General features: G+C 45.8%; 1 protein-coding gene and 1 long non-coding RNA gene across 9 annotated transcripts in view; one reads left to right on the plus strand and one right to left on the minus strand.

The window, feature by feature from the left end:
* Nucleotides 1-14,933, minus strand: part of KLHL8 (kelch like family member 8) — a 58,757-nt gene extending 43,824 nt beyond the window's left edge. For 2 of the 8 annotated variants that reach the window (XM_051820183.2, XM_017347450.3), the window contains exons 1-2: nucleotides 11,757-14,932; nucleotides 1,385-1,448 (exon numbers count right to left, since the gene is read on the minus strand). The gene's annotated coding sequence lies outside the window, so the exon portion shown is untranslated. Of the gene's footprint in view, nucleotides 1-1,384; nucleotides 6,209-11,421; nucleotides 11,691-11,756 lie in introns of those variants that run through there. The other 6 variants (XM_070047923.1, XM_017347451.3, XM_070047922.1 and 3 more) reach the window with 6 other exon arrangements.
* LOC138843546 (uncharacterized) lies at nucleotides 11,762-15,517 on the plus strand. Its single transcript, XR_011378367.1, has 2 exons — nucleotides 11,762-11,959; nucleotides 15,254-15,517. It is a non-coding gene; the product is annotated as an uncharacterized lncRNA (long non-coding RNA).
* Nucleotides 15,518-15,738: the final 221 nt, after the last annotated feature.

Here is a 15,738-nt window from a genome sequence, read left to right on the forward strand (position 1 = left end):
AGCTCCAGGAAAATAAAAAACCCTGCCAATGATTCAAATAAGAGTAGAAGCAGATTTCCCCACAATTGAACCTCATATTAAGAATGCAGCCTGGTCAACACCTATATTGCTGCCTTATGAGATCCTAAGCAAAAGACCAACTAAGCTGTGTCCAGACTCCTGACCTACAGAAAATGTGAGATAATACATGTCTGCATTTTCTCAACTTTATTTGTTTGAGAGGCAAAGATACAGAAGAGAGAGAGGTACAGAGCATTCTCATCTACTGATTCACTCCCCAAATGCTTGCAATGGCCAGGGTCAAAGCTGGGAACCAGGAATTAAATACAGGTCACCCATGAGGGAAGCATTAGACAAGAAAAAGAAATCAAAGGGATACAAATGGGAAAGGAAGAAGTCAAATTAGCTCTATTTTCAGATGATACGATCCTCTCTACAGGAGAACGAAAAGACTCCACTAAGAGATTATTGGGACTCATAAGAGAGTTTGGTAAAGCTGTAGGATATAAAATCACACAAAAATCAACAGCTTTGGGGCCAGTGCTGGTGGCATAGTGGGTAGACCGCCGCCTGCAGTGCTGGCATCCCATATGGGCGCCAGTTCGAGTCCTGGCTGCTCCACTTCTGATCCAGCTCTCTGCTATGGCCTAGGAAAGCAGTAGAAGATGACCCAAGGCCTTGGGCCCCTGTACCTGTGTGGGAAACTGGGAAGAAGCTCCTGACTTTGGATCAGCTCAGATCCAGTCGTTGCGGCTAACTGGGGAGTGAACCAGCCGATGGAAGACCTCTCTCTTTTTGCCTCTCCTTCTCTCTATATAACTCTAATTTTCAAATAAATCTTTAAAAAATAGTCTTTGTGGTCGGCGCCACAGTTCAATAGGCTAATCCTCCGCCTGCGGCGCCGGCACACCCGGTTCTAGTCCTGGTTGGGGCGCCGGATTCTGTCCTGGTTGCTCTTCTCCAGTCCAGCTCTCTGCTGTGGCCTGGGAAGGCAGTGGAGGATGGCCCAGGTCCTTGGGCTCTGTACCTGCATGGGAGACCAGGAGGAGGCACCTGGCTCCTGGCTTCAGATCAGCGCGGTGCAGAAGACCTGTCTGTCTCTCTCTCACTGTCCACTCTGCCTGTCGAAAAAAAAATTGTCTTTGTATACATAAACAATACCATGGCTGGGAAAGAACTTGTAAGATCAGTCCCATTCACAATAGCTACAAAAAAATTTAAGTACCTTACCTCGGGATAAATTTAACGAATGATGTGAAAGATTTCTAAAATGAAAATTACAAAACACTGAGGAAATAAATAGATGACACACACACACACACACAAAAGAAAGAAAAATTGTCCATGATCATGGGTTGGAAGAATATTATCAAAATATACATACCACCCAAAGCAATTTACAGTTGAGTGCAATCCCAATCAAAACACCAATGATGTTCTTCTCAGATCTAGAAAAAAAATGATCCTAAAATTCATATGGAATCACAAGACCTAGAATAACTAAAGAAATGCTAAAAAATAAAAATAAAGCTGGAAGCATCACAATACCAGATTTAAAGACATACTACAGAGCAGCTACAATCAAAACAGCTTTTTACTGGCACAATACACATGTCAACTAATGGAACAGACCAGAGACCCTAGAAATTAATACAGGTAACTACAACCAACTATCTTTGAGACAGGAGCTAAAATCACTCCCTGGAGAAAAGAGAGTCTCTTCAACAAATAGTGTTGGGAAAATTGGATCTCTATATGCAAAAGTATAAAACAAGACTTGTTTATCACATCCTATACAAAAATCAACTTGCAATGGATCAGGGATCTAATCTAAGATCTGAAACCAACAAATAACTAAAGGAAAACATAGAGGAAACACTGCAAGACATTGGCATATGCAAAGACTTCTTGGATAAGATGCCAGAAGCACAGGCAATAAAGGAAAAAAAAAAGACAAAAAGGATTACATCAGGCTACGAGGCTTCTGCACTGCAAAGGAAACACTCAACAAAGTAAAGAGGTAACTAATAGAAGGGGAGAAAATATTCACAAATTATACATTCGATAAAGGTCTAATATCCAGGATATAAACAGAGCTCAAGAAACTAAACAACAATAAAATAAGCAATCCAGTTAAGAAATGGGCTAAGGATATGAACAGGTATTTTTTCAAAGGAGGAAATATTAATGGCCAACAGACACATGAAAAGATGCTTAGGATGACTAGCCATCAGGGAAATGCAAATTAAAGCCACAATGAGGTTTCACCTCACCACAGTAAAACTATCATCCAAAAACAAAAACAAACAAAAAGTGCTGGTGAGGATGTGGGAATGTAAATTAGGGCAACCGTGAGGGAAGACAGTGTGGAGATTCCTCAGAAATCTGAAAATAGACCTACCATATGATCCAGCCATTCCACTCCTGGGAATTTACCCAAAAGAAATGAAATCAGCATATGAAAGAGCTATCTGTACCCCCATGTTTACAGGAGCTCAACTCACAACAGCTAAGATATGGAATCAACCCAGATGTCCATCAACTGATACTGGATGAAGAAACTGTGGTATATATACACGATGAAATACTATTCAGGTTTAAAAAAAAAAAAATGAATGAAATCCTGTCTTTCACAACATAACAGATGCAACTGGAGACCATTATATTAGTGAAATATGCCAGTCCCCAAAAAGACAAACATCATGTTTTCCCTGATTTGTGGTAACTGACATACAGAGCACCAAAAAAAGTAATGTATATCAAAGAAACTGACATTCTGAAGTTTGATAATTGTTTATAGCCCTTGTCTATACTCTTGAGCAAGAGTGATTTTTCTGCTTACTACTTGTTGAATCCTTTTTTCTAATGGAGATTTAAGCTTGTCATTACAAAGAAAACTGGGTTTATGTCATTATAAAAATTAAAAGAAAAGAAGGAAGGACGATGAAGAAACAGGATTGGAGGGATGGAGGAAGGGAGGATAGATGGGAAGTATCACTATGCTCTTAAAACTGTACATATGAAATACATTAAATTTGCTCCTTTTACATAAATAAAAGACAAAGAAAGAAAAGAAATGGGCAGGTGCTGGTTCTGTGGCATAGAAGGTAAATCTGCCATCTGCAGCCTGAGCATCCCATATGAGAACTGGTTCGAGCCCCGGCTGCTCCACTTCTGATCCAGCTCCCTGCTAATGTGCCTGGGAAAGCAGTGGAAAAATGGAACAAGTACTTGGGCCCCTGCATCCACATGGGAGAGCCAGAAGAAGCTGCGGTCCCCTGCTCTGCCACTGCCTAGCCCTGGCTTTTGCAGCCATTTGGGAAGATATTTCTCTCTTTCTCTCTGTTTCTCCTCCTCTCTCTCAAACTCTGCCTTTCAAATAAATCTTTAAAAATAAATCTTTAAAAAATGATCACTAGCCATCAGGGAAATGAAATAAAAATAAAAAGCAGCTATCATGTCACTCCACTTAGAATGACTATTATCCAGGACTGGCACTGCAGCCAGCAGTTTGAGTCCTGGTTGCTCCACTTCCAATTCAGCTCCCTGCTAATACTCCTGGGAAAGCAGCAGAAGACTGCCTAAGTACTTGGATCCCTGTACCCACTTTAGAGACCTGGAAGAAGTTCCTGGCTCCTGCCTTAGGCTTGGCCTAGCCCCAGCTGTTGTGGCCATCTGGTATAGTAAACCAGCAGATTAAACATCCATATCTATCTATCTGTCTCTCTCTCTGTCTCCATCTCTAATTTTCAAATAAATAAATAAATCTTTAAAAAAATAGCTATTATCCAAATATCAAAAAATAACAAATGCTGGCAAGGTTATTCAGAAAAAGGTTGTGCAAAAACCTCTGGTGGCTTTGCAAATTGGTACAACCATTATGGAAAACAGCATGAAGATTCAGAAAACTAAAAATAGATCTACCACATGACCCAGGTATCCCACTCCTGGGAATATTTCCAAAGCAAATGAAATCAGCATATGAAAGAGATAATTGCACTCCCAGTTTTATAGCTGCTCAATTCACATTAGCTAAGATATGAATCAACCTAGATATCCATCAACTGATACCTATATAAAAATATGTGGTATACAAACACAACAGAATATTACTCAACCATTAAAAAAGAATGAAATTTTGACTTTCTAATTTTTAAAGATTTACTTATTTATTTGAAAGTCAGAGTTATGGAGAGAGAGGCAGAGATAGATCTTCCATCAGCTGGTTCAAGTCCCCAAAGAACAGCAGTGGCCAGGGCTGGGCCAGGCAGAAGCCAGGAGCTTCTTCTAGGTCTCCCATTTGGGTGGCAGGGGCCCAAACACTTGAGCCATCTTCAGCTGCTTTCCCAGGACATTAGCAAGGAGCTGAATTGGAAGTGGAGCAGCCAGGACATGAACCAGAGCCCATACTGGTTGTTGGCATTGCTTTTATCTGCTATGCCACTATGCCAGCCCCCTAAATCCTGACATATGCAACAAAATACTTCCAACTGGAGATCATTATGCTAAGTTAAATAAGCCAGACTCAGACAAAAATCACATTTTCTCTTATTTGTGGAAGTTATTACATAGAGTATAAAAATCGTGCGGCTGTCATATCAGTTGGTATTTAGTTATAAATATTGCTTCACTGAATTCTACAATGTAAATGACAAAATAATGTTCTTTCTCACATTGAAAAAAAAAAGAGAGGAGCACATAGTAAGGACTCTTATAGTTCTAGTAATGCTTTGTTCTTAATTTTGGTGTTGGTGATGAGCATGCTCAGAGGACAAAAACTCATTTATCTTTACATTTATGTGCATTCTGGGGTATGTATACTGAATTTAAACAAAGCATTGAAAAATAAACCACTAATCTTCATAAAACCAAAAGCATTCCCATGGGTAAAATCTTAGCTAAGATAGTTCACCTTTGTTTTCAATACTCAATTAAATTAAGTCAGACTTTGATTTTTGTTGTTGTTGCTGAGATGGAGTTACAGACGGAGGGAGAGAGAGAAAGGTCACACCTCAAATGACTGCAATGGCTGGAGCTGGGCCAATCTGAAGCCAAGAGCCAGGAGCTTCCTCTGGGTCTCCCACACGGGTACAGGTGCCCAAGTACTTAGGCCATCCTCCACTGATTTTCCAGGCCACAAGCAGAAAGCTAGATGGGAAGAGGAGCAGCCGGGACTAGAACCGGCACCATATGGGATGCTGGTACTGCAGGCAAAAGCTTAGCCTACCATGCCACAGTGTGGGCCCCAGACTTTGATTATTAAAGTGAAATAATCGGCTGCATAAGAAAAAAAAAAAGATGCAGTATAATGACCCATATGGTGTCAGCTGAGTCCAGGCTATTCAACTTTCAATTCAGCTCCCTGCTGAATTGAAAATTTGGGAAAAAGACCCAAGTACCTGGCCCCTATACCCACATGGGAGACCTATATGAAGCTACTAACTCCCACCTGGCCCAGCACCTGCCATTGCGGCCATTTGGGGAATGCACCAGCGGATGGAAGATCTCTCTCGATCTCTCTCTCTCTCTCTCTCTCTCTCTCTGTAACTCTGCCTTTCAAATAATAAATCTTAAAAAAATTGGGGTCCCTGCCACTCATATGAAAAACCTGGATTTAGTTCCAGCTGTTGCAGGCTTTGGTCAGTGAACCAACTGGTGGAAAATCAATCTTTCTGCCTTTCAAATAAATAAAAAGCTGTAAAAACATGCAAAATTTCTAGAAACCCCTAAATAATTGAAGCTAGTGGTTCTTACAAGCCTTGGGGAAAGGAGGATTATGAATCTCTGTTAGTATCTGTTGAAAGTTACAGGTCTTTGCTTCAGAAAAGTACAAATACACATGGTATTCACAGACCCTTGGAAGATAACCTATGAGAAGCACAATAGATACATATTATAAATCAGAGAGAGAGGCCAGCGCTGTGGTTCACTAGGCTAATCCTCCGCCTGCGGCACTGGCACCCCGGATTCTAGTCCCAGTTGGGGCGCCAGATTCTGTTCCAGTTCCTCCTCTTCCAGTCCTGCTCTCTGCTGTGGCCCGGGAAGGCAGAGGAGGATGGCCCAAGTGCTTGGGCCCTGCACCCGCATGGGAGACCAGGAGGAAGTACCTGGCTCCTGGCTTCGGATTGGCACAGCGCGCTGGCCATAGCGGCCATTTAGGGGGTGAACCAACAGAAGGAAGACCTTTCTCCTCTCTGTCTCTCTCTCACTAACTCTGCCTGTCCAAAAAAAAAAAAAAAAAAAAAAAAAAAAAAAAAAAATCTAAAAAAAAAAATCAGAGAGAGAAAGTAAAAAATCTCCCAAGTTCCTTCCATCTCTTACCTCTCACTCCCAAGAATCAAATAAATCATTCATAACAAAACAATATACTCTTTTGTACAGCTAACCCTTTAAAAGAAGTTGAGAGGGCCAGCCTTGTGGCTTAGTGGGTAAGGCCGCCGCTCACGATGCCAGGCATCCCATATGGGCAGCAGTTTGGGTCCACTTCTGATCTTTCTCCCTGCTAATATGCCTAGGAAAGCAGCAGAGAATGGTCCAAGAACTTGGATCCCTAAACCTACATGGAAGACCTGGAGGAAGCTACTGGCTCCTGGGTTCAGACCAGCCCAGTTTTGGCAGTTGCGGCCATTTGAGGAGTTAACCAGTGGATGGAAGATTTCTCTGTCTCTCCCTCTCCCTCTCCAACTCAAATAAATAAATAAATCCTTAAAAAAATAAAAAATAAAGTTCATAGTATTTACATAAGCAATATTCACCAGAAAATAAATTATACTGGCAGCATTTTAGAACACAACTCATGACTAACAATGCCAATAAATATTAGTTATGATTCATAAGACGCTTTAACATAAAACAACAATTAATTCTCACAATTCTGGGAAGAGAGAAGCCTGTATATTTTTTTAAGATTTATTTATTTGATACGAGAGATTGGGGGGAGAGATAGGGGAGGAGAGAGGGAAAGACGTAAAGAGTGAGAGGGGGAGAGAGTGGGGGGGGGGATATCTTCTATCCACTGGTTCACTCCCAGATGGCTGCAAAGGCCAGAGCTGGTCTGATCTGAAGCCAAGACCCAGGAGCTTCTTCCAAGTCTCCCACACAGCTGAGGAGCCCAAGAACTTGGGCCATCTTCTACTGCTTTTCCAGGCCATAGCAGAGAGCTGGATTGGAAATGGAACAGCCAGGACCCGAATCAGCACCCATATGGGAAGCCGGCACTGCAGGCAGCAGCTTTACCTGCTACACCACAGTGCTAGCCTCATCTGTATTATTTTTATTTTCCAACCACAGCTAAGGAAACAGATTCAGAAAACAATTTGCCATGTTCACAGAGCAAATGAGTGCACAGCTGGGATTCTAATCCAGGACTGTGTACTTCCAGAACTGAGTATTACATATTATTATATCCTGATACTTCCACAAAAGCCCCTCAACACTGAGAAAATAAACAGATTTTTTTTTTTTTAAAGGGGCAGCATTGTGGCACAGTGGGCTAAACCAAGGCTTGTGAGGCTGGCATCCCATATTGGAGTGCTGGGAGTCCCAGGTGCTCCACTTCCAATTCAGCTTCCCACTAACATCCCTGGGAAGGCAGCAGATGATTCAAATGCTTGGCTCCTGCCGCCCAAATGGGAGACCAGGATGGAGTCCTGGCTTTGGCCTGGTCTCAAATGGCTGTTGCAGCCATCTGGAAAGTGAACCAGCAGATGGAAGATCTTGCCTTCTTCCTCTGATGCTCTGCCATACATATAAATAAATAATTTTTTTTTAAATGTAGGGGGAGGACTAATGGGTAACATTTTATTGTAGACATATCTTGTCATCAGTAAAAAAAAATTAGTGTGTCTTAAATGTTTAATTTCCTCTTGCTTCCTGGGTTAACTTCAAAGATTTTTTTTCCCCGAAGAAAGAAGACACTGTTAATTTAATGTTTTAAGATGAACAAGCAAGGCACTGTTATCCTACATAACATTTCTTCTCAATCATTCTTTACTTCATAATAAATATAAACAAATAACTCTGTGTTAAGAATTCAAAGAAATCAAAACTTGGGACAGGCATCTGATCTAACAGTTCAGCTACAGGTTCAGACACCCAAGTTCTACCTCAGAATACCCAGGTTGGATACCTTGCACCAACTCTTGACTCCAGCTTCCTGTAGTTGGAGACCCGAGGAAGGAGTGGTGCTGATGCAAGTGGTTGAGTTCTTACAACCTTCACTGGAGACCGGATTTCACTCCTGGCTATGGCTCCCCTCCTGCCCCACCAGAGGCATTTACGGGGTGAGTTAGTGGATGGGAACCTCTGCTCTCCCTTCCTCTATCTTGAATAAAAGTTTTTTTAAAAAATATTTTATGGGGGGCTGGTGCTGTGGCGCAGTGGGTTAACACCCTGAAATGCCAGCATCCCATATGGGTGCCGGTTCTAGTCCCAGCTGCTCCTCTTCTGATCCAGCTCTCTGCTATGGCCTGAGAAAGCAGAAGATGGCCCAAGTCCTTGGGCCCCTGCACCCGCATGGGAGACCCAGAAACAGCTCCTGGCTCTGGATCAGTGCAGCTCTGGCCGTTGCAGCCAATTTGGGAGTGAACCATCGGATGGATGACCTCTCTCTCTCTCTGCCTCTCTTTCAAATAAATAAATAAATCTTTAAAACAAAAATCTTTCATGGGGCTGGTGCTGTGGCGAAGTGGGTTAATGCCCTGGCCTGAGGCGCCAGCATATCATATGGGCGCCAGTTTGAGACCTGGATGCTCCACTTTGAGACCCGGCTGCTCCACTTCCAGTCCAGCTCTCTGCTGTGGCCTGGGAAAGCAGAAGATGGCACAAATGCTTGGGCCCCTGCACCCACGTGGGAGACCCAGAAGAAACTCCTGGCTCCTGGCTTCAGATCAGCACAGCTCCAGCCATTATGGCCAATTGGGGAGTGAACCATCAGATGGAAGACTTTCTCTCTCTCTCTGCCTCTCCTCTAACTCTTTCAAATAAATAAATACATCTTTTAAAAAAATAAAAAATCTTTTATATCTAATATCCCACATTTGATGTCACAGGAGAATGTCAATTCAAAAAAAATTCAAAAGATAAGTGCCCAATATTTAAAATACAGAAGTCATTTGAAATTACTATTTAAGATGTTCAAAATATTCCCTTTAATTTTTTTATGACAATGCCCATTTCAGTTCCTTACAACTCAAAAGAATCTGATAAACAGAATAAAGTTCATAGAATGTACAAAAGTACAAATGACATCTGTTGGACACTATGCACTTCAGGTGACAATGGTATGTCAAAACAGGTTAAATGTAACACAAATTAGGGATTCTGATCATAGAGGAGGTTGTGGGGGCGAGGGATACATGGGAAATTGCTATACCTTCCACTCAATTTTGCTGTGAGCTTAAAGCTCCTTTAAAAATAAAATCTATTTCTGGGGGCTGGCAGTTTAAGCTGCTGCTTGCAATGCTGGCATCCCATATAGGCACCAGTTCGAGTTCCAGCTTAAGAAAATACATTGTTGGGGCTGGTGCTGTGACATAATAGGCAAAGACGCCACCCGTGACACCAACATCCCATATGGGTACCAGTTCAAGTCCCAGATGCTCCTCTTCCAATCCAGCTCCCTGATAATGTGCCTGGGAAGGTAGTGGAGGATGGCCCAAGTGCTCCTGTCTTTGGAACTGGCCTAATTCTCACCCTTGCAGCCAGTTGGGGAGTGAACCAGCAGACAGAAGGTCTCTCTCCGTTTTTGGCCCCCCTCATCCCCCAACTCTGCCTTTCAAATAAGTAAATAAATAGATAAATGTTTTTTTTTTTTTTTTTAAATGGGGCTGGTGCAGCAGAATTAAAGCCCCAGCCTGCAGTGCTGGCATCCCATATGGGCAAGAGTTTGAATCTTGGCTGCTCCACTTCCAATCCCACTCCCTGCTAATGTGCCTGGGAAAGCAGCAGAGGATGGCCCAAGTGCTTGAACCCCTGTACCCCGGTGGGAGACCTGAAAGAAGCTCTTGGCTCTAGATCAGCTCAGCTCTGGCCATTGTGGCCATCTGGTGAGTGAACCAGTGGATGGAAGACCTCTCCCTCCCCCTCCCTCTCTCTGTAACTCTTTCAACTAAGTAAAAATAAATCTAGAAACAAAACAAAACTGTTACTAAAAAATTATTCTGTGCACTGATTTTCCTTGTCAGGATACAAAACTTACTATTACAGAATATACCATCTTACAAAAGAGTAACTTATTCTATTAAAAAACAAACACACCAGTAACTGCAATATTACCGAATGCTAAAATAATTACCAGATTTAAATTGTAAAATGACTATGCTAAGTGCAATACAGAATCCCTGGTTGGCTACTGTTAAGGTCGTGTATAGAGCAGCCCCACGTTCTGAGTAGCCGCAGACCACATCGCAGCGGCTGAGTTTCGGTCCCCACTGTGCTTCAGATTTCTCCCTCCTCCTAATGCACACCCTGGGAGGCAACAGGTGAGGATGGCCCAAATCCAGTTCCAGGCTCCCAGCTCGGAAAGGGCTCGGCTCCAGCTGTTGCCAAGATTTGGAGAGTGAACCCGAGACGCTAGATCGCCGACTCTCTGCCTTTCACATTTAAAATCACCGATAAATTAAAAGTGGTGCCAGAAGGAACGAGGAAAAGCAGCAGCTAAAGGCAAAGCCACCTCCAAGCAGCTTTCCAGGAGCCAGTATTGGCAAGGTTCCTCTGCTCACCCCGCTGTACCATCTGTGGAGCCAGCAGGCCAGGGAAACCAGGCAAGCCCCCAAAACGTGCAACAATGCACACAACACTTGCATCAAACCAGGTTCCGAGAACCTTCTCCCCAAGAGGCAACACAAGCTTCCGGAAAAGAGCCAAAACCCGAAACAAATGCAAATTAAAAGGAATACGAATAAACCTTTCCGATAAAAAGCCATCGGATTTAAAAAGCTTTCCCAACCCGGGCGCCCCAAGGCTAGGACGGTGCAAGGCCAGTCAGGGACGAGGCGGGAGCTACAACAGGCAGAGCCCGCACACACATCGGCCTCCCTCCACAAAGCAGGCGTGCACCGAGCCCAGAGCCCAGGGACGGAGGGGACAGCTGCCGTCGGGGACACGCTCCCACAACCGCCTCGAGCGGCTGCGGGCTGGGCAGAGGCTGCGGCTCCTGAGCCGCCCTTCCCGATGCGCCGCACCCCGCGTCGGCCAAGGTGCCCAGCGAACCTCGCAAGCCCCCACCCCACCCCGAGGATGGGCCAGTCCAGACCAGCGGCGAGCCCCGGAGCCGACAAGCCCCCAGCGGGAGGCTCCCCCGCGGGCGGGCTCCGAGCCCCTTAGCCTTGGCCGGGCAGGCCGCGAACCCTGGGAGCCCCCGGCTGCCCTCCCCGGGCCCGAACCCACGCAGCTGCGGTCGCCCGGCACCCCGCGAAGCACCTGCCTGCCCGTCTCGGGAGACCCCGGGGAAGAAGCGACCAAGCAGCCGCCGGCGGGGCTGACAGCACCAGACGTGGGCTTCCCCGCGGCGAGGAGGGCCAACGGGGCCGCCAGGAGCCGCGGGGCAGTGGGGTCGGAAGGTCGGCCGGCCGGGGTACGAGCCCTCTCGGCGGCGGTGCGGTTCGCGCGGCCGTTCGAGGGCTCGAGACCGAGCGCCCGAGGGGCGAGCACGGGCGGCGCTCCGAGTCCCAGCTGGGGTGAGGGAGGGACCCGCGCGAGCGACCGCCCTCTACGCGGAGAAAGAGGGCGTGGGGGGAGGACGAGCGTCCGCGCACCTGAACCCGCGCTGCTCCGCCGGCTCCTCTCCGTGTAGCCCAGGCTGTCGCCGCGAAACCCAGTCCCAGGGCCTCGGCGCCTCCCGGCCGGCCGCCCGCAGGGAGTCCTAACGAGCAACGCTCGCGCACCGGCGAACGCGCACCTACAGCGCAGCCCCCGCCGAGCCCGGGCACGCGCCTGGCGTTCTCTTTCGTCAGACCTGGTGAGTGGCGGCCTCCGGGGACGCCGTGGGCGGGGCGGGGCGCGCGCGCAGGGGTCCGCGCACAGCACTCTGGGAAGTGTGGTTTTCGGTGACCTCCCGGAGGCCCCGGCCTCACGACTTCATTTAGGGTTTGCTGGAGGGCGGCCCGGGGGCTCCCTCGGGGGCGCTGAGGGTTAACACTCGGCGGGTAAGGGCAAGCAGAGCCCAGCAAACGTCTCCGAACAAATTCTTAGAGAGGACTCCGCGTCGTCAGAGCCTCTGAAGTTGTCGGTGGCTTCACTTCCGGGACTTAGAAAACTTGGCTTCCCTGCGCACCTTCCTGGAGTTTTTAGCACCTGTAAAAAGAGAAGGGGCGGGGCGGGGCTCGCGGCTTCTGTACCGGTCACTTTCACCGCGTGTCCCACACCGGATACACAGAGCAGCCTGGGTTTGTAAATAGAGACCCACAGCGCATAAACCTGGGGTTGACCTAAGTTCTGGCAGCTGAAAGCCCTGCCAGTGACGGTGACGCCCAAGGAAACCTGTATAAGGAAGGCGCAAGTGAGAGAGGGCGCGGCTCAAGGGGGAGCAGAGAACCCCAGCTTCGAAGGAGGTTATTCCTCAGGATATACCTGAGCAGTCTTACGAATCCTAGGACTCTGTCAAATACATTTAATTGTAGAACATTTATTGACATTAACACATTAGTTTGTATTGATTTTGCTAGGAGTGAGCCTACATGTATGGATCTGATTTAAGAACCCAAAAATTACTATTTGACTTTGAATTTTTTAAAATTGTTTTCAAAAGATTATTTATTTATTTATTTGAAAAGCAGAGTTACAGAGAGGCAGCGCCAGAGAAGGGGTGGAGAGATGTCTTCCATCTGCTAGTTCACTCCCCAAATGGCTCCAACAGCCAGAGCTAGGCCGAACTGAATCTGGGAGCCAGGCGCTTCTTCGGGGTCTCCCACAAGGGTGCAGGGGCCCAAGCACTTGGTCATATTCAGCTGCTTTCCCAGGCATATTAACAGGGAGCTGAATCGGAAGTGGAGCAGCCAGGACTCGAACCAGCACCCATATGGGAGGCCAACGCTGCAGGCAGTGGGTTTACCCACTGTGCCACAGTGCTGGCCCCATTGAAATTTCATTTCTAGAAAAAAAAATCACTTTTCCTTTTTCCATAGAAATAAGTTATTCTTGATATTTCAAAATGCTGTTTTCTCAGGCATTGATATTTTGCAACTTTATCATAAATGCTCTTAAAAGTGTACTGCAAGACCAATTTCAAAGAAAGATGCCATGATGGAAATTAAAATGGGTCTGGAACATAAGGTAATACTTGCATGTAAAAGGGAACTTCAGAAAATTTCTGGAAACATAGAAATAAAAGATAAACTTCTCTGGATGCAAAAGACTTGAAATTCATGCATTTTTAAAAAGATTTATTTATTTTATTTGAAAGGCAGAGTTACAGAAAGGCAGAGGCAGAGGCAAAAAGAGGTTTTCATTTGCTCGTTCACTTCCCAGATGGCAACAACGGCCGGAGCTGGGCTGATCCGAAGCCAGGAACCAGGAGCTTCTTCCAGATATCCTTCATGAGTGCAGGAGCCCAAGCACTTGGGCCATCTTCTACTGCCTTCCCAGGCCATAACAGAGAGCTGGATGGGAAGTGGAGCAGCTGGGACTAGAACCAGCACTGCAGGTGGTAACTTTATCTGCTACCCACAGAGCCAGCCCCAATGCATAGTTTTTTCATAATACTCATTTTGCATTATCTTTTAAGGACCTTTGTATTTAGTAGCAGCTTATTCTAATAAAAATTTTGTTACTTATAGTCTTTTTTTTTAAATCAGGTTGCATTGTCTCCTGAAAAACACCTGTAGAGCAAAGCAGTCTTTTTTTTCTGTTAATATGTACAAAATCAATTTCTTGTAATTACTAAAAAACCAGAAATATATATAATTCAACATAGTTATCTCATTCATTTCTTCATTCAAGAGTATTTATTTAGCATCTATTACATGTCAGACACTGGGCTAGAAACTGGAAAATGCACAAAATGAACAAAACTGAGTAGTTACCACCCTTTGTGGAGACTTGATGTCTAGTTAGTGAGACAGAGAACTAAACAATGAGTGATGAGGGATGCACAGAGTGACCAGGAGAGTGAGGAGCACATGAAACCCACCACATCTGGAATGTTAATATTAAAGACTTCTCAAGTTGCCTGAGTGTGGGAGCAGCACTGTGGTGCAGCAGGTTAAGCTCTTGATTGATTAAGGTGGCATTCTTATTGTAGTACTGGTTTGAATCCCAGCCACTCCGTTTCCAATCCAGCTTCCTGCTAACGTGCAGCAGGAATGGCCCAAGTACTTGGGCTGCTGCCACCGATGCGGGAGACCTAGATGGAATTCCTGTCTTCTGTCTTCAGATGGACCCAGTCCAGGCTGTTGAGGCCATTTGGGGAGTGAAGCAGCAAATGGAAGATTTTCTCTCTTCCTCTTGCTCTGCCTTTCAACAAAATAATAAATCTTTTTTAAAAATTGCATGATGCCATTTGAGACCCAGCTGCTCCACTTCTCAACCAGCTCTCTGCTGTGGCCTGGGAAAGCAATAGAAGATGACCCAGGCTGGCGCCACAGCTCACTAGGCTAATCCTCCACCTGCAGCGCCAGCACCGCGGGTTCTAGTCCTGGTTGGGGTGCCGGATTCTGTCCTGGTTGCTCCTCTTCCAGGCCAGCTCTCTGCTGTGGCCTGGGAGGGCAGTGGAGGATGGCACAAGTGCTTGGGCCCTGCACCCACATGGGAGACCAGGAGGAAGCACCTGGCTCCAGCTTTCAGATTGACGCAGTGCTCCAGCCACAACGGGCTGGCTATAGCGGCCACTTGGGGGGTGAACCAATAGAAAAAGGAAGACCTTTCTCTCTCTCTCTGTCTCTCTCTCTCTCACTGTCCAACTCTGCCTGTCAAAAAAAAAAAAAAAAAAAAAAAGAAGATGGCTAAACCCTTGGGCCCCTGCACCAGTGTGGGAGACCTGGAAAAAGCTCCTGGCTCCTGGCTTTGGGTCGGCGCAGCTCCAGCCGTTGTAGCCATCTGGGGAGTGACCCAGCAGATGGAAGATTTCTCTTTATCTCTCTGTTTCTCTCCTTCTCTATGTAACTCTGACTTTCAAATAAATAAGTAAATCTTAAAAAAAATAAAATAAAAAAATAGGGGCCAGTGCTGTGGCACAGCTGGTTAACGCCCTGGCCTGAAGCGCCGGCATCCTATATGGGCACCGGTTCTAGTCCTGGCTGCTCCATTTCCAATCTAGCTCTCTGCTATGGCCTGGGAAAGCAGTAGAAGATAGCCCACGTGCTTGGGCCCCTGCACCCACGTGGGAGTCTGGGAAGAAGCTCCTGGCTCCTGACTTCGGATCGGCACAGCTCCAGCCATTGCGGCCATTTGGGGAATGAACCAGCAGATGGAAGACCTCTCTCTTTATGCTTCTCCTCTCTCTATGTGTAACTCTGACTTTCAAATAAATAAATAAATATTTAAAGAATAAAAAAATAATAAAAAATACAAATTGCCTGAATGTGCCGTGTTTTCTACCAGCAGCCTGACTGAGTGTTGGAAATGCACTCAATAAGAGTAAACAAAAACGTTTGGCAAATCTTGAGGAAATTGTTTGGGTTGGGTAGAGGAGTGTAAAATGGATATTTTAATATTTTTCTAAGGAACAATGATGGTATGTTTCAGATATCATTTAAGTGTGTCCTCCAAGGGTTTGTGTATTGAAATTTAACCCCCACCATC

Source organism: Oryctolagus cuniculus, chromosome 8 (assembly GCF_964237555.1).
Source record: "Oryctolagus cuniculus chromosome 8, mOryCun1.1, whole genome shotgun sequence".
In the NCBI taxonomy this organism is placed as follows: Eukaryota; Metazoa; Chordata; class Mammalia; order Lagomorpha; family Leporidae; genus Oryctolagus; species Oryctolagus cuniculus.